Source organism: Panthera onca, chromosome F1, assembly GCF_046562875.1.
Source record: "Panthera onca isolate mPanOnc1 chromosome F1, mPanOnc1 haplotype 2, whole genome shotgun sequence".
NCBI classification, from domain to species: domain Eukaryota; kingdom Metazoa; phylum Chordata; class Mammalia; order Carnivora; family Felidae; genus Panthera; species Panthera onca.
The window spans coordinates 16352406-16377276 of record NC_138355.1 but is presented as its reverse complement, the minus strand read 5'-3'; the positions used below and the strand labels follow the sequence as shown (position 1 = coordinate 16377276).

The 24871-nt window shown below is 40.6% G+C and overlaps 1 pseudogene; it reads right to left on the bottom strand.

Annotated features, from left to right (window-relative positions):
• Nucleotides 1-501: 501 nt before the first annotated feature.
• Nucleotides 502-2115, bottom strand: LOC144614837 (heat shock protein HSP 90-beta pseudogene; annotated as a pseudogene).
• Nucleotides 2116-24871: the final 22756 nt, after the last annotated feature.

The following is a 24871-nucleotide window of genomic DNA, read 5'->3' as shown; positions in this document are numbered from 1 at the left end:
TCAAAGTATGAACAGATAGTTCTGTTTCTAAGGAATTTTCTAGGGAAGAGAATTTCCAGATGAACATGCGTCTTGCAAATTCGGTTTGCCCATCCTGATGGATCCCCCCTCCAGTAAGTGCTCACCACATTCCCGCCCACCTCAGACCTCAGGAAAGCCAGAATTAACCATCAGTGAGTGGAGGCTTGTCTGAGAACTACACCCATTCTCCAGGGCTGCCATTTAGTTATCATTTCCATCTGTTTATTCATCTGCTCACATACAGAGATCATAAATCCCAGTGAGGTACAATAATGACCAAGAATGATGTAAAATGAAAGTTTAAAAGTCCAACAAAATACTGACAAATCTAAGTCAAGCAACTCCTTAACTAACCAGTCCCACAGTTACATACATTTCCTTCAAAAGAGTTTTACACCCGAAAACGCAATCCTACTTCATGAGAGATCATTGATTTCTAACACTGGGTATTCTTTTTTTTTTTTTTTTTTTTTTTTTTTTAAACTGTATTTTCTTTATTTTGCATACTTTAACTTCAGAACAAAATAAACAAAAAACCACAGTACACATCCAAACCCCTCATCAAATATAGGAAGGGATAGGCCTGAGGCCCTTGTATCCTGCCTCAGACAAAGACAGGAGGGGGAAAAAAAACAAAACACTAGACATCAGCAGAAGGAACCAGGTGAACCGAGGCCACTCAGGGCTGCTGGGAAGCCATGGGGACACTATACAGAGGGCACAGGTCTGCAGGTAGAAACTAATCTACTTCTTCCATGCGGGACGCATCCTCATCACCCTCAAGGGGAGGGATCTCATCAGGAACAGCAGCACTGGGTTCCTCTGCAGTTACTTCGTCTTCGTCAATACCCAGGCCTAGCTTGATCATGCGGTAAATTCGGTTGGAGTGGGTCTGGGGATCCTCCAGTTAGAAGCCAGAAGAGAGCAGTGCAGTTTCAAACAGGAGCACCACCAGGTCCTTGACAGCCTTGTCATTCTTGTCCGCCTCTGCCTTCTGCCGTAGTGTCTCCACAATGGGGTGGTCAGGATTAATCTCCAGGTGCTTTTTGGCCATCATATAACCCATTGTAGAGTTGTCCCGAAGTGCCTGGGCTTTCATGATCCGCTCCATGTTGGCCGTCCAGCCGTAGGTGCTCGTCACAATGCAGCAGGGTGAAGACACTAGCCTGTTTGAGATGGTCACCTTCTCAACCTTCTTATCCAGTATTTCTTTCATAAGTTTGCAGAGGTTCTCAAACTTGGCCTTGCTCTCTTCCATTTTCTTTTTCTCCTCTTCATCCTCAGGTAGCTCCAGGCCCTCCTTGGTTACGGAGACGAGACTCTTCCCATCAAACTCCTTGAGCTGCTGCACGCAGTACTCATCGATGGGCTCAGTCATGTACACTACCTCGAAGCCCCGCTTCCGCACCCGCTCCACAAAAGCGGAGTTGGCAACCTGCTCTTTGCTCTCGCCAGTAACACTGGGTATTCTTATTTAAACGTGTGAATAAACAGAAGAGCAAAGAAAAATTTATGTTTCTAGATACGTTTAGATCTGAGTCAGAGTGTTTGTTGAAGATCGAATGTAGAGAAAAATTTTTTTCTTGAATAAATGAATGTTTGACACTTCACATACACAGAAAAGTGCATCTCACAGATGGTAAATTATCAGAATTACCCTGAGGAGGAAACCAAGGTGACATATGGCTAGCACCTAGCCTAAAAGGGATTGCAGTCACAAGTGTCAGAACTAAGGAAGAGTAGCCTACCTCATGTGTCAAGAAGTAAAGAGAATCAAGTCAAACTCTGTATAAATCAGTAAAGATCAAGATAACAAAGCCAAAATGAGCCACCAAATCTAAAGGCAGGAATGGGCCCCAACAGGAGGAAAATCAAGGATTCTGAGCTAGATGTAAATGAAACAGAACAGAAAGGGCCCATCAGGAAAGGGAGAGGTTCTCGGAAATTAATATTACTGAATAAAATGTCTACATATCGCTTTTATTGCTTAACTGGTGTGTGGTACTTGAGTGTACTGTTCTCGCCAAAGTACCACGTGTAATACCAGTGTTGCAAGTATAGTTGACCCTTGAACGATGTCGGGGTCAAGGGCATTGACCCCCTATGCAGTTGAAAATCCTTTAGTAACTTCTGATTCTCCAATATAATATGACTCATACTATCCCTACATAGCCAAAAGCCTTTTTTTTTTCCTGAGTAATATACAACAATATGTGAAATTATCCCAAATCCAGGTAAAATAAGAATATATACTTCAGGTAACTGAAGAATCAGAATAGATATTGAGATAAAATTGGGTCGCCTCCTCCTTCAGGATCAAAGGAAGTGGTACTTACGATCTGTTAATAATACAGTAATACTATATAGTAAGATAGTAAACTTATGATCTGTTAATAATAGATTAATTGATGGTGAAATTTGATATAAAACTGATAGGCAAGTTTTTGTCATGCTGATAAGATGATTAAGTCTGATTATTAATGGAATACTTTGTGTAAGTTCTGGTACTCAAGGGTGGAATGGGGAAAGTTCAAGTTTTATAATAAAGGCTACTGTAATAATAAAGGATGCCGTGGAATGAAAATTTTAGTAATTGTCCATTGACCAGAATATATTAATTTAATAATGATAACTATTATGAGAAGTAGAGATGTGGTAGCTTGTTTGTTATTAGGAAATATTTAATGGATATTTCTATGGATCATGGACTATAAGTTTTAATTAGAATTGGAATGTGGTTTATTATATTTATCTTGAAACAAATTTAGATTATTAATTAGTGTGAGCTTAATATAATGATTATGGTATTTGTAATAATGGTAAATAATATAATACTAAAGATAAGAGAGTTTATTAGTATGGGAAGAATATAAACAATTTTGGGGGTATTGGCCCTATAGTTTATTCAGCTGACCATAGAATATCATAGAATATGATGTATTATGGTAACATGGAAAGTTTTGAATTCTTAGGATTAGGTTCAACCCCTATAATGCTAGAAATAAGGGGGTTTAAGCTTCTGTTATTTACTCTATCAAAGCAATTCTTTTATCAGACATTTTATTATTTAAAAATTTTTTATTTTATTTTATTTTATTTTATTTTATTTTATTTTATTTTACTTTACTTTACTTTACTTTATTTTATTTTATTTTATTTTATTTTATTTTATCTTATCATTATTATATATTTTTAGAGACAGAGCACAAGAGGGGGGTGGGGGCAGAGAAGAGAGAGAGACAGAATCCCAAGAAGGCTCCGTGCTCAGCATGGAGCCTGATATGGGGCTCAATCCCATGGTCTTGAGATCATGACTGAGCCGAAATCGAGTCGGATGCTCAGTTGACCGAGCCACCAAGATGCCCCTCAGACATATTTTTAATGTTTGTGGTGGGACATTTGCTATAATAATGGGAGTTGATACATATCATATGCATAATGCTAACATTAGTATAAGAAATTTTTTTTCATATGAGATGTGTAAGTTGGTCATATCAGAAAGAAGAAAGGTTTCGATAATGAAGTTAATTGTATACATTTCTGGTATATAAGGATTGTGAAATGCTGCTAGCAAAAGAATTGTTAAAGTATTTATTATGATAATGGTGGCATATTTCTGCTAGAAAAAAAAGAGAGCAAATGGGCCTGCTACATATTTACCCTGAAACCAGAGACAAATTCTGATTCTCTCTCTTAAGGCAAAGGGGCCCAGCTGGTTTCTGCTAGAGTTTAAATGAATCATATTATGTCTAGTGGTCATGATAAGAAAAAAATTAATCATAAACACTCTTGAAGGGCCCTTGGGTGGCTCAGTCGGTTAAGCTTCTGACCTCAGTTCAGGTTAAGATCTCATGGTTTGTGAGTTTGAGCCCCTCATTGGGTTCTCTGCTGTCAGCACAGAGCCTACTCTGGATCTTCTGCCTCCCTCTCTCTCTGCCCCTCCCTCGTTCTCTCTTTCTTTCTCAAAAAAAGAAAATACTCTTGAGTAATAATTAAGGTTGATGATGTAAATGATACATTTACTAGTAGTGCTGATAATAGAATAATTGCTGGTGTTACTTCATATGAAATCGGTGCTACTGCTCAGCCTACACCAATTAGGGCATATTTTGCATTTGAAGCTCATTCCAATCAGAGAATAGAATAAACGGGTAGTCTTGCTACAGCTAATATGAATAATACACCTAGATTTATGTTGATTAGTAGATATAGTATGGGTAGCGAGATACATATTGTTAAGACTACTGTAAGGGCTAGGATTGGTGCTATGATATAATTATTGATGATGTCAATGGTTGTAAATATTCTTTGATAAAGAATTTGAAGGCACTGGTGATGGGTTTAAATAGATGATGAGGACCAACAATATTTCGTCCTTTATGAAGTTCTACATAACTTAATACTTTTCATTCAGTTAATATGAAAATAACTATAGCAAGTAAAATAAGGATAGTTAACAGAAGGCTAACTTATTTCTTGAGTATAACACCCCCTAGTTCCATCACATTGTTGCAAAATGGCAAGATTTCATTCTTTTTCATCACCGAGTAATATTCTACGATATACATGTATACCACATCTTCTTTATCCATTCATCAGTTGATGGACATGTGGTTTCTTTCCATACTTTGGCTGTTGTTGGTAGCGCTGCTATAAACATTGGGGTGTTTGTGCCCCTTCAAAACTGAATTTTTTAATCCTTTGGATAAATTCCTAGTAGTGCAATTGCTGGGTCATAAGGTAGTTCTACTATTAGTTTTTTGAGGAACATACATACTGTTTCCCAGAGTGGCCGCACCAGTTTGCATTCCCACTGGCAGTGCAAAAGAGTTCCCCTTTCTCCACATCCTTGCCAATATCTGTTGTTTCCTGAGTTGTTAATGTTAGCCATTCTGACAGGGGTGAGGTGGTATCTCATTGTGGTTTTGATTTGTTTTTCCCTGATGATGAGTGATGTCGAGCATCTTTTCATGTGTCTGTTTGCCATCTAGATGTCTTCTTTGGAAAAGTGTCTATTCATGTCTTTTGCCCACTTCTTCACTGGATTATTTGTTTTTTGGGTGTTGAGTTTGGTAAGTTCTTTATAGATTTTGGATACTATCCCTTTATCTAATACGTCATTTGCAAGTATCTTTTCCCATTCCATCGGTTGCCTTTTAGTTTTGTTGATTTTCCTTTGCAGTGCAGAGGCTTTTTATCTTGACGAAGTACCAATAGTTCATTTTTGCTTTTATTTCCCTTGCCTCTGGAGACATGTCAAGTAAGAAGTTGCTGCGGCCTAGATCAAAGAGGTCGCTCCCTGTTTTCTCCTCTAGAATTTTGATGGTTTCCTATCTCACATTTAGGTCTTCATATGTGGAATTTGAGAAACTCAACCAATGAACATAGAGGAAGGGAAGGAAAAATAAGATAGAAACAGAGAGGGAGGCAAACCATAAAAGACTTTCAAATATAGAGAACAAACTAAGGATTGCTTGAGGGAGGGTGGATGGGATGATGGACTAAATGGGTGATGGGCATTAAGGAGGGCACTTTTCAGAATGAGCACTCGGTGTCATATGTAAGAGATGAATCACTCCTAAAGCCAAGACTACACTGTAAGTTAACTACTTTGAATTTAGATTAAAAAAAGTGGGGGGGAGAATAATTAACAGAAGATTAATTATGAATATACCTTTTTAAAAATTTTATTTATTTTGAGGGAGAGAGAGAGAGAGGGAGAGCGAGACAGGAAGGGGCAGAGAGAGAGGGAGAGAGAATCCAAGTAGGTTCCACACTGTCAGTACAGAGCCAGATTTGGGGCTCAAACTCACAAACTGTGAGATCATAACCTGAGCTGCATTCGGAGGCTTAACTGACTGAGCCACACAGGCACCCCATGAATGTACTGTTAAGAAGAAGATTTGAACCCCTAGTTATAAAGGTTCAAGTTTTATGAGGTTACCGGACTTCCACTTACCCAGACCAAGAGCAGGGCTGATAGAAATTAATTAGATGAAGAGTATATCATATATTCGGTCGAAGGCACTTTTCTCAGGTTGGCCTCATTTCTCTTGTCTTTTCCTGGGGGGAAAATATGAAATAGAAATCAATCTGGATTGCTCTAGTTTGAACTCAAATCATATGAAACTTTAATCATTGAACAGAAGGACCATTGATAGTAGTTACAACATTGGGATATTCTGGTCTGGCATTGAGGTTGTCACTTATTGGCACCTTATTGTCAATAAGAACTCTAAATATTTGCCTTTTAAGGCAACTGTGGATTTGTAAATATTGTAAAATATTGTAAATATTGTAAAAACCTCTAAAGAAGGTTATTTCCCATGTCCTAAGAGCTGTACCTTTTTAAATTAACATTTAAATTTATGTAGGACTTAATACTTTTTTAGGTTATTTTATTTTATTTTATTTTATGTTATTTTAAATGTTTATTTTTGAGAGAGAGAGACAGACCGTGAGTGAGGGAGTGGGAGAGAGAGAGGGAGACACAGAATCCAAAGCAGGCTCCAGGGACTTGAACTCATGAACCAGGAAATCATGACCTGAGCTGAAGTGGGACACTTAACTGACTGAGCCACCCAGGCGCCCCATACTTTTTTGGGTTAATTGTAAAGTTGAACTAATTTGGGTAATTTTATTTTATTTTTTTATTTTTGAGAGAGAGAGAGAGTGTGAGTAGAGATAGAGAGGGGGACAGAGGATCCACAGCGGGCTCTGCGCTGACAGCAGAGAGCCCGACACGGGGCTCAAACTCTCAAACTGTGAGATCATGACCCGAGCAGAAGTCGGATGCTCTATCGACCGAGCCACCCAGAAGCCCCTGGGTAACATTGAAGTTGAACTGGAGAGTCAGCTATCTCCCAGCTCATCAGGCTTTTTACCTGTGTTAATAGATCTTGTCACTGTTTTGCCAAATAGATGAGTTTGCTCCTTAAAGTGTCTGCGAGTAGCTGTCTGATGTTTTGACTTAAGCTCTCTTTGTCAAAATCGTTCTAGTCAATTCATGATGCAAAAGATAAACGGGCAAACTCTGCTCTTTACTACTTTAAATACTTATTTCATCATTCTCTTGCGCTATCTTCTCCATAGCACCCATTAAGATGCCTCTCCCCTATATTCGCCTTTGTAAATAAATGTCTTGTTGCATTTAAATAGAATTGTTAGGTTTAGCTAAGTTTTGGCTGGCTTTAGTTCAAAGCGGTCATTTTAAGATGAAATCTCCCGAGGGTAAACCAAGTGCTTTATTTACACCTTGGTTTGTCCAAACACACTTGTCTTTTTTCATGTGTTAGATAATTATAAATAGTCTTAAAAAGTGAAATTAACATTTGAGGAGGGTGATGGATGATTGTGCGCCTGCTTCGTGGCCTAATTCAATGAAGCTCTCTGTTCTTAATTTACTACTAACTCCTCCTTAGTGTTCAGTTTCACACAGGCTTTTGCATGGTATTTAATCTTCTCGAAGTGGAGTAAATGGCCCATTCTTTCCACCTCGTAAGCTATGGCTTGACCTATATTTCTATGCTGATATTTTTGCCTACCATCATCCCCTTTTAAATTTTTTTCAACGTTTTTTATTTATTTTTGGGACAGAGAGAGACAGAGCATGAACGGGGGAGGGGCAGAGAGAGAGGGAGACACAGAATCGGAAACAGGCTCCAGGCTCCGAGCCATCAGCCCAGAGCCTGACGCTGGGCTCGAACTCACGGACCGCGAGATCGTGACCTGGCTGAAATCGGACGCTTAACCGACTGCGCCACCCAGGCACCCCCCATCATCCCCTTTTAGGGTTTGCTGAGGAAGGTGGTTCATGGTCTGGATTCACAAGAGGTGGTGAGGTTTATCTGGGTTTATAAATTATAGAACAGGCTTCCAAGTTCTTAGAGTTTTAAGACATTGCCAGTAGTGCTCTGGCGAGTATTTTGTTATATTAATTATCTGGGTGTAGGGTTGAGCATTGTGGAGTATCTAATCCCAGTTCGGATCTCAGTTAGCTGTCGTGTAACCAGAAATATCCAAGTCATTTCTGCAGGTTGTTTTGATTTTAGTCGCAGCTTCTTATAGTTTAATCAGAATTTAACTTTATTATTAGATTTTCTTAAACATGCTTTACCCCCAAATTTTATTAATTTGGGTTAATTGTATGACTGTGGTGGCTGGCACAAAATTTACCAACTCTAATAGTAAGCTAATAGAAATTAGTCAAACTTTCACTTATAACAATTTTTATCACTGCTGTGTTTCATGGGTGTGTGGTTAAGCAAGGCATAATGAACTCCTTGTTATTGACCTTGAGGCCTGTTCCTTTATCTTCACAGATCTGGAAGGCATTCTCACTGGGATGCATATACTTGCCTGTGTAATTTGATGCAAAATTAGTAGAAATAGTGGGACAAAGCCTATGAGTTTATGGAGTTTTATAAACTCATCTAGGCATTTTCAGTGCCTGGCTTTAATTGTTAAGATTCATTAACTAAATCATATCTAGAAAAATTCCTTTCCGAATATTTTATTTTCAAAATACTAACTGCTGTATCAGTTTTTCAAAGGGGTGAGATTAAACTTAATAAAGAATAAAAAATAATTAGCTCATTAAGCCTAATATTTGGAAAATTTTTAGAGTCTTAAAATTTTATTTAATTAGAAGTTGGGCTAGAATATGTTTTGGTTGAGACTATAATCGGAGAAAATATACAAATTATGGAATAATTAAGATTATTTAGGCCTTGTATGTTAGAGAGTCTTATTTTGGGAGTTTGGCAAGATAAACTTATATATTATTTACAGTTAAGAGTCTATTGGGGGGGCTCCTGGGTGGCTTGGTCGGTTAAGCGTCTGACTTCGGCTCAGGTCATGATCTCACGGTCCGTGAGTTCAAGCCCCGTGTCGGGCTCTGTGCTGACAGCTCGGAGCCTGGAGCCTGTTTCAGATTCTGTGTCTCCTACTCTCTCTGCCCCTCCCCTGTTCATGCTCTGTCTCTCTCTGTCTCAAAAATAAATAAACGTTAAAAAAAAAAAATTAAAAAAAAAATAAATATTAAAAAAAAAGTCTATTGGGGGACGAGGAGGTTTGCTAAGCTAATTTTGTTTGATGATAATATGTGTACAAATTTATAATTAAATTTTTATATATCCTACAAGCATTAACTAATTAAAACCATAGGGTTATGATGTTGGTAAGTAATATTCAATTTAAGCTCAGCTACAAGTTGCTTGACTGTGTTGAGGCCTTTGACAGCCTCCCCAAATTAAAAAATACCAAATGTATGGCACCACAGTTATGTGAGCACGAGATGATTAGTCACTGGTTCATCGGGATGTCTTATTTAAGGCAATGAATGGATGATTTTGGGTGCAATTGTCCTGAAGTAAGAACCAGATGCCAGGTATAGTTTTCCATTAAAAACCCCAACATATTATGGGGCCAGAGAGGGAATGCGTATAATCTGAGTAGGTTGCTAGTTCCTCAACACTTGGTGATTAAGACAATGGCTGTGATAAACATGGTGGCAAGGATTAATTTGACTCAATTGGCTCTGGATGCTCAATAATGTGATATCCTATGTGATGTGAATGGTGATATGTAGTATATGCTATTCATGTTGTCTGGGGTTTTACGTATGATATGTATTATGTAAGATAAATAGTTTAATGCACATACTTATGTGAATGGGGCAGATAGTTTAATGTACAATTATATATAGTATTATGTATAATTAAACATGTATATGCTGATAAAATAGTATGTGGCAGATCACATAATGTGTGATGTACATAGTGGGTGAATTTTTAATATTGTTCCTCAATGTCAACATAGAATAAGACAATAATGCTTCTTGTTTACATATAACCATACAAGGAATAGTTTAAGTAGAATTTCAACTCCGGGTGCTGATGGTGGAGCTGAGGGCTCCTTCCTTGATGGCCGTGGGGAGAAATTTGTCTCCATTTCTGGTTTGGAAGGCTGGAGTAATAAATATACAAGGACTCGTAATTTAAGAAGGTTACATCCAGTTAAGCTTGTAAGCAGTATAGTCCCAAGGATAAGAAGAAGATGTAGATTGCGGCTAGTTGGCCAATAATAATAAAGGGATGCTCAACAGGTTGACCTCCAATTCACGTTAGTTTTAAGAAGTCTGCTACTAGAATCCAGAATAAGCATTGACTTAGAGGTCATCGTACTATGCTTTGCTGTTTGGATGTATGAAGTCTCAGCGTAGTGGCTAAGATTAGGACGGAACAGATTCGAGCTAAAACATGTCTTTGTTTGCTGAGAGTAGATAGGATTGTGTGAGTGGGTCAGACTGCGTTAAATTGTCCTACACATTTCCCCTACTGAACGATGTTACACACTGCTACTTGGATGACGACCCTGGGGTGCCCTACTAAAAACTACAGTGGCTTATGTCTTCAGGCGTTAAAGTCTTCTGACACAGTGCTGGGGGGAGCGCGCAGGCTGGCTTGGCCGGCTTGCCCCGAGCTGTAACTTGCTGAGGGTCAGAGGGACACTGAGAGCGCTGTCTGCTCCATTGGAGTTGCAAACACCATCATCAAATCTACATCTGCCAACTGGTGCACAGAGATGCGTATCTGGTCCCACCAATCTCTCTAACACTTCCTCAGAGAGAAGCAGGATTTGCTCTGTATTTCAAAGACATTTTGTTTTTGCCTTCTAAATGACTCACAAGAGATGTGGTGGGTAAGTCTGGTGACGCTGTGTCGTCCTTAATGGATGAAAGGCTTGTATGAAATGACAATGGCCTTTGAAAATTCAGACTGGATCCCTAGTGCTCCTGTGGAACATTCCAGAGATAGCAGCCTCTTCAGTGTACATATTCTGAAGCTAACATCTCAAGTCAGGAAGGGACATCTTGTGCAGGCAGTGTGAAGTTAGGCTGAGGCAATCCATTGCACCTGAGCTACAAACTTAAGAAGTGTTCTGTATTTTAAGTTTCACCTCCACAGGAATACTGTGTTCATTTCCAAAGATGTATGTGTTTTCCTCTGTTTTCTATCTGTTTCCTGTATCTGTAGGTCTTGGATCAGTGATGTAAAATTATATAAAACATTTCCTTTATTGGGTTTATCATTTGTTAACTTCAATCATGATGATAAAGTGCTCCCAGTTTTTCTTTTTTTTTAAAAAAAAGATACATCGTGTTTCATCTAGCAATTTTATTCTTGGGCATCTATCTTACAGAAGTGAAAACACAAGCATGTTTCTACATATTGTATGAAGACGTTTATTTCTGTATTGTCAAAGTGTCAAAAAACTGAGGACAAAATAGATGCTTATTGTTAGAGAAGTGGATAAGTTATTTTATCCCTTCCATGAAATTTTTTGCAGGTACTAAAAAGTGTGAGTTAGAGCTATAACAGATGACTTAGAGAAACACCCCATAAAGTGTTAGAAAGCAAAGCAAACAAACAAAAAAACCCAAAAACCAAACATAGAAAAGTGCTTAAGACATGATCCTAATTTGAAAGATAAACCATGATTTTTAACAATTCTGTATATGTATGGACACACACACACACACACACACACAATCACTCATGTAATCTGTAATGAATTTCGATTAGGGAGAGAAATATGAATGGATATATATCAAGTTGGTAATATGCTTTTTCGTGTGAGGTAATCATATGTGAATGGATGAAAGAGCTAGGACCAAATCAATCAATCGATAGATGAAATTTAAAAAATAAAGAAAATTGAAGTGAAAATATTCTGATCAGGGGGGCGCCTGGGTGGCTCAGTCGGTTGAGCGTCCGACTTCGGCTCAGGTCATGATCTCACAGCTTGTGGGTTCGAGCCCCGCGTCGGGCTCTGTGCTGACTGCTCAGAGCCTGGAGCCTCTTTCAGATTCTGTGTCTCCCTCTCTCTCTGACCCTCCCCCGTTCATGCTCTGTCTCAAAAATAAATAAACGTTAAAAAAGAAAAAAAAATTAAAAAAAAAAAAAAAGAAAATATTCTGATCAGGAAAAAAAAATTAAGTGTTCTGCAACTTAGGAAAAAGACTGTAAATTTCATCCTGGAGCTAACAAGCAAGTGAACATTGGAACAGGAGGGTGAAACGGAGTTTGGCTGTGAATCACTGTGATTTTTGACTCTTGGATGAACTGTTGAGAAACACTGACTTAAAAGTCAGATCTACCCACAGGCTCTGAGGGGCTGATCCCTCCCCCTGGTGTTTACCTTTACAAAAGGGCAAGGTCATTATTCTGCAACTACTATTATCCTAGGAGCAGGACAATCAAAGGGCTGTGATTACGTGAGGAAGAGCTTATCTTACACAAATTACAAATAAGTTAAATCACCAGGAAAATGGCAGCAATACCAGAGCCTTCTAGAGCAGGAGGCTTAGAGAATAAGGAAGATCAGTTTATGGCTCGTGAGAGGAAGATTCCCTGTCTTGGGGGCTTTGATCGACATTTGGGGGTGAAGGGATTAGAGATCCTTTTGGCCCTATTGCATTTCCCAGATCCTATCTACTGGAATGAGGTTAGTATACAAGGGCCGGAAAAGATTTCCCAGGCTAGTCTGGGATCCCTGAGGAGCAGGGACAGTAGTTCAGTTTCACACGAGAAAAACTGGCCTTTTCATTCATGTAGTCCACATACTGTATCTGAGAGCAATGTGCCAGGCAGGAACATACCTGAAGGCAAATAGGAAACAAATCAGGAGCTTTATTAGCTGATGTTGACTTGATATTCGTGTCTGCATTTTGAAACAGTAATTTTTAAAATATTACAATCATAGAGTTTCAGAACTAGAAAAGACTTTAGGGAATGAAATTCTGAATGGCCTCATTATGATATTTTGGGCAGAGCAATTCTTCAGTGTGTGGGACTAGCCTAGTGATTTGCAGTGTATCTAACTTTCCTGCGACCTGGTCAGAAGGGCCAGTGACACCTCTGTGGCATTAGGAAAACAAAAAAGCTGTCTCTGTACATTTCTAGGTGCTCCTACCACGTAGTGGTTCACTGAGAACCACTTATAGATCAACCCATTTACCTTATTTTTGGACCAAAAAAATGTGAAGGATGTTAAAAGATTTATTCAAGCTGTTGTTGACTAGTTCAACAAATATTCATAACTCTTATGATATGTCAGGCACTGAGCTAGTTGCTAAAGATATAAAGATTTATTTATTTGTTTGTTTGTTTTTAATATTTATTTATTTATTTTGGAGAAAGAGAGCATGAGCCAGGGAGGGGCAGAGAAATAGGGAGAGACAGAGAATCTCAAGCAGGTTCTGCACTGTCAGCTCAGAGTCTGATGTGGGGCTCGGTTTCACAAACCATGACATCATGACCTGAGCCGAAATACAGAGTAGGATGCTTAACAGACAGAGCCACCCAGGTGCTCCAAAGATATAAAGATTTATATGACACCGGGTACAGAATCTAGCAGAGGAGGCAGACACATAAGTAGGTAATTTCACTTTTACACACACACACACACACACACACACACACACACACACACTGTTCAGTGTGCAGAGTTGGATGACATTAAATAGGCAGAAGAGCAAATAGGTAAGGTTCACAGAGCTGGTTGGAACTTATAACCAAGGAGAATGATGCCTTTCATTTGTATCTTGAACTACAGTCATGTGTACTTTTCACAGTCATTAATCTAGTAAATGAACGCCTACTGTGCGCCAGCTAATGTTCTGAGCATCAAGGATCTATTCCCTTGTGCAATTTCTATTCAAGTGATCTTCTCTGTGGTTACTTTCCAGTTCTACTCCTAACTGACTGCCATCAGTGGTATATCTTTAAAATTTAAGATATCATTGGTAAGTTTTCAAATAAATACTCTTCCATTTCCCTATCCCTCCCAAACCCGGTCACATCAAGACGAGACCCAACACTTACTGGCCCATAAGCAACACAGAAGCCACTTTCACAGAAGTCATCATGTGAAAACAAACAAAAAAAGAAATTGAAATTGCTTTTGAAAGCTTGAAGATTATGAAAATGTTACATATACTGATGAAAATGTTATAGTGGTGATTACTGTGGATTTTATCTGTGGATCAAGTTGGTTTGAAGATTAGCATGCATTTACTTACATGAAACCCAGTGTACTTGTAAACTAGTTTTGCTGGCTCGACTTCTGAAGGTTCTGCAAGAGATCCAAACCATCTTTGATCTTATCAGCAGACAACAAAAAGAACCCTGTTTAAGCACATAATTTAGCACTTTCTGGCATGATAAAAGTCAAAGTTGTTATAGTACAGCTATTTGATAGTAGAATGATTTTTTTCCTTTTCTTTGCAAGGACTTACTTAGGCTCAAAGAAGCACCTGCTTATTTTGATATCTCAACTTTCACTGTCTGATTATCTACTGTCAAAAGAAAATCTAGAGAGCTTTACCTGATATGAATATCTTATTGAGTGAGAAACAAAATAGTCTTGGAACAGGGAGACTTCAAACCCAAAAGTGGCCTGAAGCTTAGAGACATGCTGTTACAGGGTGATTTATAAAGTGCGAGCAAGGAAGTTGTTTAACCTTTATAATGATGATGATGGTAGTGATTCTTACAATGATTATTACAATAGAAGTTTCCAGATGGCAGGGGATTGGTTAAAATTGATTGACATACCATTTTAGGAAGATGACAGGTTTCATTTATGATTAGTAGAGACATTTACAAGAAATAATCGAAGTTCAGTTGCCCTTACATTCATGAAGTAAGCTAGGTTAAGTTTTGCTTAAGTGCTTCGCTGTTTTTGTCTGCTCAGGGGATCTTCAAGCCTGACCTTCGTCTTATTTTATTTTGACACAATCATGCCTTAGTTACCATTATCATTGTCATTGCATAATGATATTTCATTTCTAAAAATTCATTGCAGAATGTGGGAGTCATGTTTTCTATTCTTCCTTGGATTCATCTTAGCACAACTCTTAGCCCAATGTCCAATGCATAGTATATTCTCACCAGGTTATTTACTGAATGGTCTGAGGTTTTAGAAATGAGGTCCAATTTTTTGGGGTGCCTGGGTGGCTCAGTCGGTTAAGCGTCCGACTTCAGCTCGGGTCACGATCTCACGGTCCGTGAGTTCGAGCCCCGCGTCGGGCTCTGGGCTGATGGCTCAGAGCCTGGAGTCTGCTTCTGATTCTGTGTCTCCCTCTCTCTCTGCCCCTCCCCTGCTCATGCTCTGTCTCTCTCTGTCTCAAAAATAAATAAACGTTAAAAAAAAATAAAAAAAAATAAAAAAAAAAGAAATGAGGTCCAATTTTAGAATCAGAAGCCCAGGACAGCAGAAGAGACTATGGTCTTTAGCAGTCTGCCTTACAGTCAAGCCTATTTAAAGTTATGAAACTTTGACAAATATTATTGTACTGCTTCTCACTGTCCTTCTCTCTCTTGATAATATCATCCATGGTGACATTATTGCTAGGGGGTTTGATTGGACCTGGAAAAAAAAAAAAAGTCCAGTAACAGAAAGATTTTCTTTCTAATTGGAGACCTTGTATTCCTGGGAAATACATCAATGTTTATAATAAAAAGCAAGCATTTAAATTTATGATTTATAAGAAATATATAATTTAATCTTCCTCCTCATTCTTGGCACAGAGTTCCTAAGACCCTTGGAACTTCCTAAGAGATGAGGGTGGTAGTGTCTTTTGTCATGTTAAGGAAGTGACTTTTGGAAACCCCTTGGCCACCTAAAACTGGCAGCAAGTTCCCGGAGGAGCCAACCGTGTGCTTAGAGGGTCGGAATTCTTGTTCTCTCACCTCCTGGGAGGGGAGAGGGGCTGGAGCCCCCTGTCAAAGGCTAATGACTTAATCAATTACGATGATATAATGAAGCCTCCATAAAAAGCCAAAAGGACTGGCTCAGAGAGTTTTGGGTTGGCAGATAAGTGGAGATTGTGAAGAGTGGCATGAAAGTTCCACACCCTGTCCCCTATCTTTCCCGATGTATCTCTTCTGTCTGCCTGGGTTATATCCTTTTATAATTTAGTCTTCTTTGGTAATTTAGTATGAAAAACGTTTCTCTCAGTTTTGTGGGCTGCTCTAGTAAAACATTGAACCCAAGGGGGGAGTCATGGGAACCTCCAATCTGTAGCCGGTTGGACAGAAGCACAGGTAACAACCTGGGGTTGTGACCAGCCTCTGAAGTGGGGAGGTGGCAGTCTTGTAGGCCTGAATTCATAACCTGTGTGATCTGATGGCCATCTCTGGGGAGATAGTATCAGAATTGAATTGGATTGTAGGACACCCAGATGGTGTCCAGAGAATTGCTTGGTGGTGTAGGGCACCCCCTCCCCCCAACAAATGTGGGAATTGGTCTCAGAGCCACAATTAGGTAGGAAGAAGGTGAATGAATAAACATTAGGTAATATTTATGCGTAGTCTCTAAAATGAAAGGCAAAGTTACCAAACAGCAAACTTGTTCGTCTTTTTAGTGTGCATCAAACCAATGAATTCTCCAAAGGCTCATATATGAGCTGAAAATTCTAGGTAGGAATCTACCTGGCACCAAGGTTCAACTTCCCTAGCCTTCAGAACCAGGAATAAGACTCAGAGACCCCTGTGGGTAATACGATGGGGCTCAAGACATGGGCAGGAAAGAAAATGAAGACCAAGAGGAAAACATCAAAGGAGAGTGATTTAGAATCACACAGATCTGGTTTGAAACTCAGCTCCAGTGTATATTAGCTGCATGACCTTGAGAAAGTTATTTCTTTCCCAAATCTTTTTTTTTTTTTAATCAGTAAAGTAAGAACGGACACTACTGCAAAAAGTGGCCACAGGGATAAATTAGCTGATGTATATGAAACAGAGGCATATGCTACTTGGCAGACAGTATTTTTGCACACATACTCATTGAGCAGCAAAGCATCTTTCTGGAAGAAAGCACAGCTGGTAAGGAAAATATAGGCACCAAAGAACACACTCTTCTGTTTAAGAGGAGCTTTCTTCAGTTAAGGCAGTGCATTTTGTAGGTCTTAGTGGAAATGAGCAAACAGCTTGAGAAATCAAGTGATGAATCGCTGAAAGTGGCCTTTATTTCATCACTTACACCAAAGCTAAACCTAATCCGTTTTGCCCTGAAACATGCTTTAGGGCATTAAAGGTTCTTAAACGTGTGTGAACGCCAAAATGAACTTAAAGGGATTACAAAAGAAAGCAGATTCCCCTGCCCAGGCTTCATCCCAAACCTACTGGGCCAGAAGCAAAGGGTGAAGTCCAAGAACGAATCACACGCCTTGCAACGCCTTACTCCCCCACTGGCTCTGAAAGGAAAGAAAGCAAACTCTTCCCCGGGCATGAGAACTGCTGAGTTTAAGGATCATACAAACCAGACCAGACCACACTAGATTTGGTACCCTTGGTTACACAGGCTACTCTGACCAGCTCCTCAGCAGGGAGCAACTGCCCATTCACATAAAGACCCTGCTTCCTGTCTTTTAAGGTAGTGCTACTTGTTTTTATGCTTAACTTAGCTAAGGGAAGGCCATCTGGTTCTTATTCCAGAGTGTGGGTTTGAGATACTCTGAAGTTCTTGAGTGACTTGCATAAAGTCTAGAATTAAAAAATGGTTTCTTCTAGCTATTGGATGTTTGACCTTGGGCAAGTTACTTAATGTTTACAAGCTTCTGTTTTCTCTTTTATAGAATGGGGATATTAATAGCAGCAAACTTGATAGAATTGTGTTTTCGTAGTAAATTCCTACATTAAATGGCTATTTTCTATTATGATCAAGATTCTGAAGGCTCAGACGAAACTCAGGGGAACAGCATTAGTTACATAATGCTAATTAACAAAGTTGTTGCCATCTAGAAATGCTTAGGCTGTAAAACCACCTGGTACAGATCCTGGCATAAAACAGGTTCTTTTATTTTTATTTATTTATTTTTTATGTTTATTTATTTTTGAGACAGAGAGAGACAGAGCATGAACAGGGGAGGGGCAGAGAGAGAGGGAGACACAGAATCTGAAACAGGCTCCAGGCTCTGAGCTGTCAGCACAGAGCCCGACGCGGGGCTCGAACTCACGGACCGTGAGATCATAACCTGAGCCGAAGTCGAACGCTTAACCGACTGAGCAACCCAGGCGCCCCAACAGGTTCTTAAAAGTACCAGTTCCCTCTCTGACTCTCTTTCCCCAACTTGTAGCAACTTTTAAAAAATTTTTTATATGAGAGAGAGAGAGAGAGGGAGAGCGGGAATCAGGGAGAGTGGCAGAGGGAGAAAGAGAGAGAATCTTAAGCAGGCTCCGCACTGAGTGCAGAGCCCAACATGGGACTTCATCCCATGACCCTGGGATCATGACCTGAGCCCAAATCAAGAGTGGGACGCTCGGCCACCTGAGCCACCCAGGCACCCTTCTTGTGACAACCTTTTATGTTCTGCCTTGCTTATTATTTTGCACTGTTATTACTATCTTTTGCATTATTATTTAATTTCCTGTTTGTCTTGTTTTTGCAATTACCCTTTAAAATCTTCAAAGGAAGGGAATACATATACTCATGGTGATATCCTCAATGCCTAGCACAGAATCTTGAAACAAAGAGTACTCAGTAAAAGTGTTAATTGATGTAGGACAAAATCCTAAAAAGAGTGACAGAGAGGAGAGGCAGGAGTTTGTGGCGAGTAGAGTTTAGTGCCTCAGATGCAGAGTAGTGCTGGTGTTGGGGGTATTTAATCTCTTCCAACAGTTGGGTTGTGGCTTCTGCAAAGTCCTATCTTCATCTTTCAAACTTCGTTTATTTAGTCATTTAATTTGAATAGCATTTAAATAATGGAAATAATCTTAAAAGATACATATTTGTAGATAAAATAAGGATCAATAAGTTTAAATTCATGTGGATTTGGTGAAACATGACTAAATCTAATAGATTAGACCTGGGATATGCAGACTAGAGGTCGCAGCTACACTTGCTACCCCGTCAGCAATGAGTGGCAGGAGAACATTGTGTGAGGTCGCTGAATCACATGTCTTATTTCAGAGAAGGGGAAGAGCCTGATTCAGATCCAATTTGCTCATGAAGTTGGATTATAAAAAGTAGGTAGGCTCACCACTAAAAATTTTAATTTCTGACATGTTCTTTCGTTTTTAGCCAGACTGTCAAAACAGAAAAAAATTGAAAAGTGAATAAAAAAAAAATCATGTCTTTGAAGGAAAAAAATTAAAAAGATGAATTATGGAGTGTCCGGTGGTTAAATCTATCCAGTTATAATGTTGAAATCTCTGCCCAAAGGGGAACACAAATCTCCTTAGTAATGACGTAGCATCTGATGCATGTATAAGCATGTTTCCTAAGTAGACGTGAGCAACCTTATACCCACCTTTACGTGTGGTGACCAAACTCCCCTCTTGAATGTTTATCCTACCCCTAAATAAAAGAAACCCACTCACCCCCCACTCGGAGCATCACAGCTTTGGAAGTTATTACCCATGATTCCTTATTTGCATCTAATAAAGTATCCTTTGTGTGACGATTCCAGCTAGTGTGGTCTCTTTCTGTATCTCACCGAGGAGCAAATTCACAATTAGCTCAGTTACACAACAGGTGAATTAATCCAAGACTTGTGTTTTCTTTAGATGGGTCGACAGCAGAAGAGTGGTGGAATTGTGTCTTTTGTTAGGAAGGTTGCTGAAGTGGAAAACAAGAGTCCTTGGCCTTGCAGAGAAGGAAATGATTTGAGAGGATGGTCTCAAGAGTCTGAATGTCCCAACAGATTGGGAGACCTGTTGTGGTAGGAATGACAGTTATGGGGTGAACTATGTCCCCCCCAAATTCCTTTGTTAAAATCCTAACCCCCAGTACCTTGGAATGTGACTCTATTTGAAGACAATTAAGGTTATGGGGCGCCTGGGTGGCTCAGTCGGTTAAGTGTCTGACTTCGGCTCAGGTCACGATCTTGCCATTTGTGGGTTCGAGCCTTGTATCAGGCTCTGCACTGACAGGGTAGAGTCTGCTTGGGATTCTCTCTCTCTGTCTCTCTCTCTCTGTCTCTCTCTCTCTCCCTCTCTCTCTCCTCCTCCCCCACTTGTGCACATGCAGGCATGCACTCTCTTTCTTAAAAATAAATAAATAAAACTTTAAAAAAAAGGGGGGGCGCCTGAGTGGCTCAGTCGGTTGAGCGTCTGACTTCGGCCCAGGTCATGATCTCACGGTCTGTGGGTTCGAGCCCCACATCGGGCTCTGTTCTGACAGCTCAGAGCCTGGAGCCTGCTTTGGATTCTGTGTGTGTCTCTCTCTGCCCTTCCCCTGCTTGTGCTCTCTCTCTCTCTCTCTCTCTGTCTCTCAAAAAAATGAATAAACATTAAAAAAAAAATTTGTAAAAATAAAAAGATAATTATGGTTAAATGAGGTCATTAGGATAGGCTCTAATCCAGTATGAGACTGTAGCACAGACGTATGCAGAAGAAAGACTGTGTGAAGACAGAGAGAAAGCAGCCGTGTAGGTCAATTTTTAGGCATCAACTTGCCTGGCATAAGAGATGCCCAGAGAGCTGGTAAAACATGGTTTCTGGGTGTGTCTGTGAGAGTTTCTGATTAGCACTGCATCAGTAAAGTGAGTGAAGATCCCCCTCACCAAGGAGGCCGGGCAGCATCCAATCCATTGGGGGCCTGAACAGAACAGAAACAGGGGGGAAAGGTATATCTGGTCTCTTCCTTTTGGAGCTGGGACATCCAACCCCTTCTGCCCTTGAATATTGGAGCTTCTGGTTCTCAGTCCTGGCTCTCCAGCTTGCAGAAGGCAGATAGTGGGGCTTCGTGGCCTCCAGAATTACTGAACCCAATTCCTATACTCTGTTACATGTGTCTCCAAATGGCTCTTCGTTCTGTTTCTCTGGAGAACGCTGACTAATCCAGCAGGGAGAGGCCTCAGAAGAAATCCTCATCTTCATCTGGGACTTCCAGCCTCCAGAGCTGTGAAGAAATAAATTTCTGGGTTTTTAGCCACCTAATCTGTGGTATTTGTTATGGCAGCCCTACGAAAGTAATATAGGAGGTTCAGGGTTCTGGAAATATAAGAGGTGGAGGTCCCAAAGCAGGATTGCTTGAATTTAAGATACGAGTGGTGGAGTAATTCCTGGTGATGACAGGGTCCAGGGCGTAGCTGTGGGAACAGGGGCTAAGTGGTGAGGAGGTGAAGGTTACTAGATACAAAGAGAGCAGAGCACACAATATAAAAGGGAAATGACTTAAGGCCAATTTCATAATGTCATAAGAAACAGAAATTCAACCTGTTGTTGGCAACTGAGGGATCCGTTTACAATAGGCTTTGTAAATGTCTTTTCTAACAAAAATGCTCATGAGATAATAAATGTGCAAGTGGCTTTTTATTTCAAACCATAAAAGAAAATCTCCAAAGCTTGGTATACGTGAATATAGGCCTGTTAAAGAATAAATGCTCTCTAAAGAATGATCTGATTTATCTGCCCTACAAAATGCTTTCGCCCCATGGCTTTTCCTCCCCTATAAACTCAGTTTGATATGGCAATGAAATTATATGGGTGCACAGTTCCCAGGGACGGCCCAGAGCCTGGCATGCAACATGGTGTGTTTGTTGAACTGGTAGTGCCTCTGCAAAGGGAGAGCCATCCAATTCCTCCTTCTGGTGGTGAGCTTGCCCAATTGCCTGAACCTCCCAAGATAAACAACCTTGGCAATAACAGGATATCACCAACTCACGTAGGAGAAGTCCTCCCTGGAACTTCTACAAGCCCCCATGTCACTGTTTTTCTCAAAGCAGGTAGGCTCGCGTCCTTCATCCAAGCAACTCCAAGAAGAGTTACTCGTAGCCGTGATCTCCAGTGGTAGGGACAAAGCAAACCGGCCCTGCTGTGAAGCATCTAGCACCGAGGTGGCCTTTTCTGGTTTTACCCCCCGGAATTGTGCAGAGTTGGAGAGGCTGCTTGGAACAGCTTGCTCTCACCCACATTTCTCCCCTTCCCCTACTTTATGGTTCCCCACAGAACTTCCCATGATCTAACCTTTATTTATTTGTTTTGTTTATTATCTATTCTTGCCTTCCGCTGGATATAAGCTTCATAAAGGCAAAGACTCCTTTCGATTTTATTTGCTGCTGTATCCTCAGCACTTAGAACAGGGCCTGACGCACCGCCAGTCACTCATTAGTAATAATGTGAGTCGAAAACCCCGGTAAAATGTATTGTCTTTGCCCCAACTCTGCCTGAGTCCGGTTTTGACCCATTCACCAGGAAGTTGGTTTGGGAGCTGGTTTTTTAATTTTCTTAGGGCCCAGGGAAGAGTTAAACCCAGTGAGGATTTTTGGTTTTTTGTTTTTTTAATTTTATTATTTTTTTTTAATGTTTATTCGTTTTTGAGAGACAGAGACCAGGAGTGAGCAGAGGAGGGGCAGAGAGAGAGGGAGACACAGAATCGGAAGCAGGCCCTGTTTTGAGCTATCAGCACAGAGCCCAAGGGGGGGCTTGAACACCAAACCGTGAGATCATGACCTGAGCCGAAGTCAGACGCTTAACGAACTGAGCCACCCAGGCACCCCAAAGTGAGGGTTTTTGGAGTTCTTAGAGGACTACTAGTTAATAGGCTGTGCAAATCCAGGCCACAAGGCCACCGGAAGCTGTTTTCATTTACACAGCAATACGTTTCCTACAGCTACCTGTGAGCATGTCAGAGCTATAGTGGGAAATTAGAAGTGTCTGTGGGGTGGGTGGGTCACTTCACTCAGTCTTGGTTTCGTCCAGGGCAAACTAATGATAATAACACCTACATCACAGCAACGTGCTGCAGATTCAATGAGGTCTATGTGATAGTGTCTGGTTCCCCTTAAGCATCCATTGTAGAGCAACAATTTTTGAGTTCCTACCACGTATTGTATAGGCATTGCCTCTAATCGAGTCCTATAAGATAGACATGACCTTTTCCATTTTACAAATGAGCACCAGTGCTCAGAGGAGGTTAAGTGACTTCCTAAGGCACATAGTTAACGTTAAATCTCGACACACTAAGCACAGATATTTTACATGAACTGGGCTGGCCCTGATGTGACTCAATACTACTAAGCCACAGATAGCTTAACATTTTTTTTTTTTTTTTTTTTGAGAGAGAGAGAGACAGAGAGCAAGTGAGGTAGGGGCAGAGAGAGAGGGAGACACAGAATCCCAAGCAGGCTTCAGGCTCTGAGCTGTCAGCACAGAGCCCGACGCGGGGCTCGAACCCACGAACTGTGTGATCATGCCCTGAGCTGAAGTCAGACGCTTAACCGACTGAGCCACCCAGGTGCCCCCACAGCTAGCTTAACATTTCACATGGATCGCAAACTGTGGCAACATATGCATGATGATCTATCTGTGTCTCCCTCCTTAATCTGGGCGTTCTCAGAATAATATTCCTGGGTTTGGAGAATTTTTCTCCATTGCCTGGTAGCTGTTATCAGGATTGCCGAAAAATTCTTGAATGTCTTCCAGAACAAGCAGAGAACGAATCTTAATTATTTTAACACCGGCTTTGTATCATTTGGGCAGCTGTTTATTCTTTCTCAGTTTATTTCTGTTGTCTTCCTCCACCAGAGTGTGAGGACCGTGGAATCCAGAATGTGCCCCCAGTTTCTAGAGCAGCGCCTCGTGCTAGTAGATACATACTTGATTGAATAAAAAGAAAATGAGTGAATAAATGAAGATAGGGAGTCTTTTCTAACAGTATATGGCTCCATAGTTCTAAATTTATGTTCCATATCTTCCTTTTATGCTGTTAAGGGTAGGGATTGTTATGGGCTCATGTACAACATTTTCTTCTGGAAGCAACACAGTGGTTTGTTTTCTCCAACAATTACAGGAACCAGTGATGGATTTCTGCCAAGTGTTAGAAGGGCCCGACAGGCTTAGTGGTCGTAAAGGAAACACACTGCAGGCAAGATGCGCACTATTCTGACATGACATGTTCTGACATTAGTGATCTCATTCAATGCCCAAAACAACACTGTGAGGGAGGTATTATGATCATCTCCAGGACACAAATGAAGAAATCGAGGCACTAAAAACAATCACCCAAAGTCATACCGCTAGCAATTAGCGCACAATTAGCAGAGCTGGGATTTGAACCCAAGCCTTCAGCCTCCAGAGTCTAAGTGCTTAATTACTTCTCTACAAAGCCTCTTGAAATCAGTGAATTCACAGTAAATATGAACAGCGATAATAACTATATAGTGGGACAGTATTTTGATATATTAAAGAATTTAGTTGTTGTTCTCAGTATTTCCTGAACTGTACAACCCTTTCCCTCCTTCAAATCTCAGTGATTTAGTGTCTTCTGGGGGCATAGAACACAGGAAAAAAAAAAAAAGTAAGCTCTGTGCATAAACAAAAGCTTTGAAAGAATACCATTTTATCTCACCCCCGGGCCAGGTGGGCTTATCTTCTCGTTGGAGGAGATAGAACTGGAAATTGTGGTTCCGGCTTCCCCTCCCTTAGGTTCTCATGATGGTAGAGAGGGAAGAAAGTACTGCAGGGATCTGCAGGTGTGAGATCAAAAGGACCTGAGCCTCCTGCCCATCCCTTATAGACCCAGGGAAACACCAGGAGGCTGATAAGCACCCTCCCCCCACCCCCCCAAACTCCCAGGCTTCCCTGGTCCGGCATGAAATGGGGACAGTGGAATATAAAAGGCAAAGTGCCTGAGGCAGCCCCATCTAATTTCTCATAGTTGGTGTTTAGAAGAAGGAACAGTCTTTCTCATGGATCAGAGAGGCACGCATGGCAGAGACAGCTGAGTGTCGTGAGGTCTTGAGGTGGGAACGAACAGGGCCCAGGGATGACTTAGTGGATGAATGACAGAACACCTGACAGACATGAAGTAGTGTTAGCAGATATCACTGTGGTGATGTCGA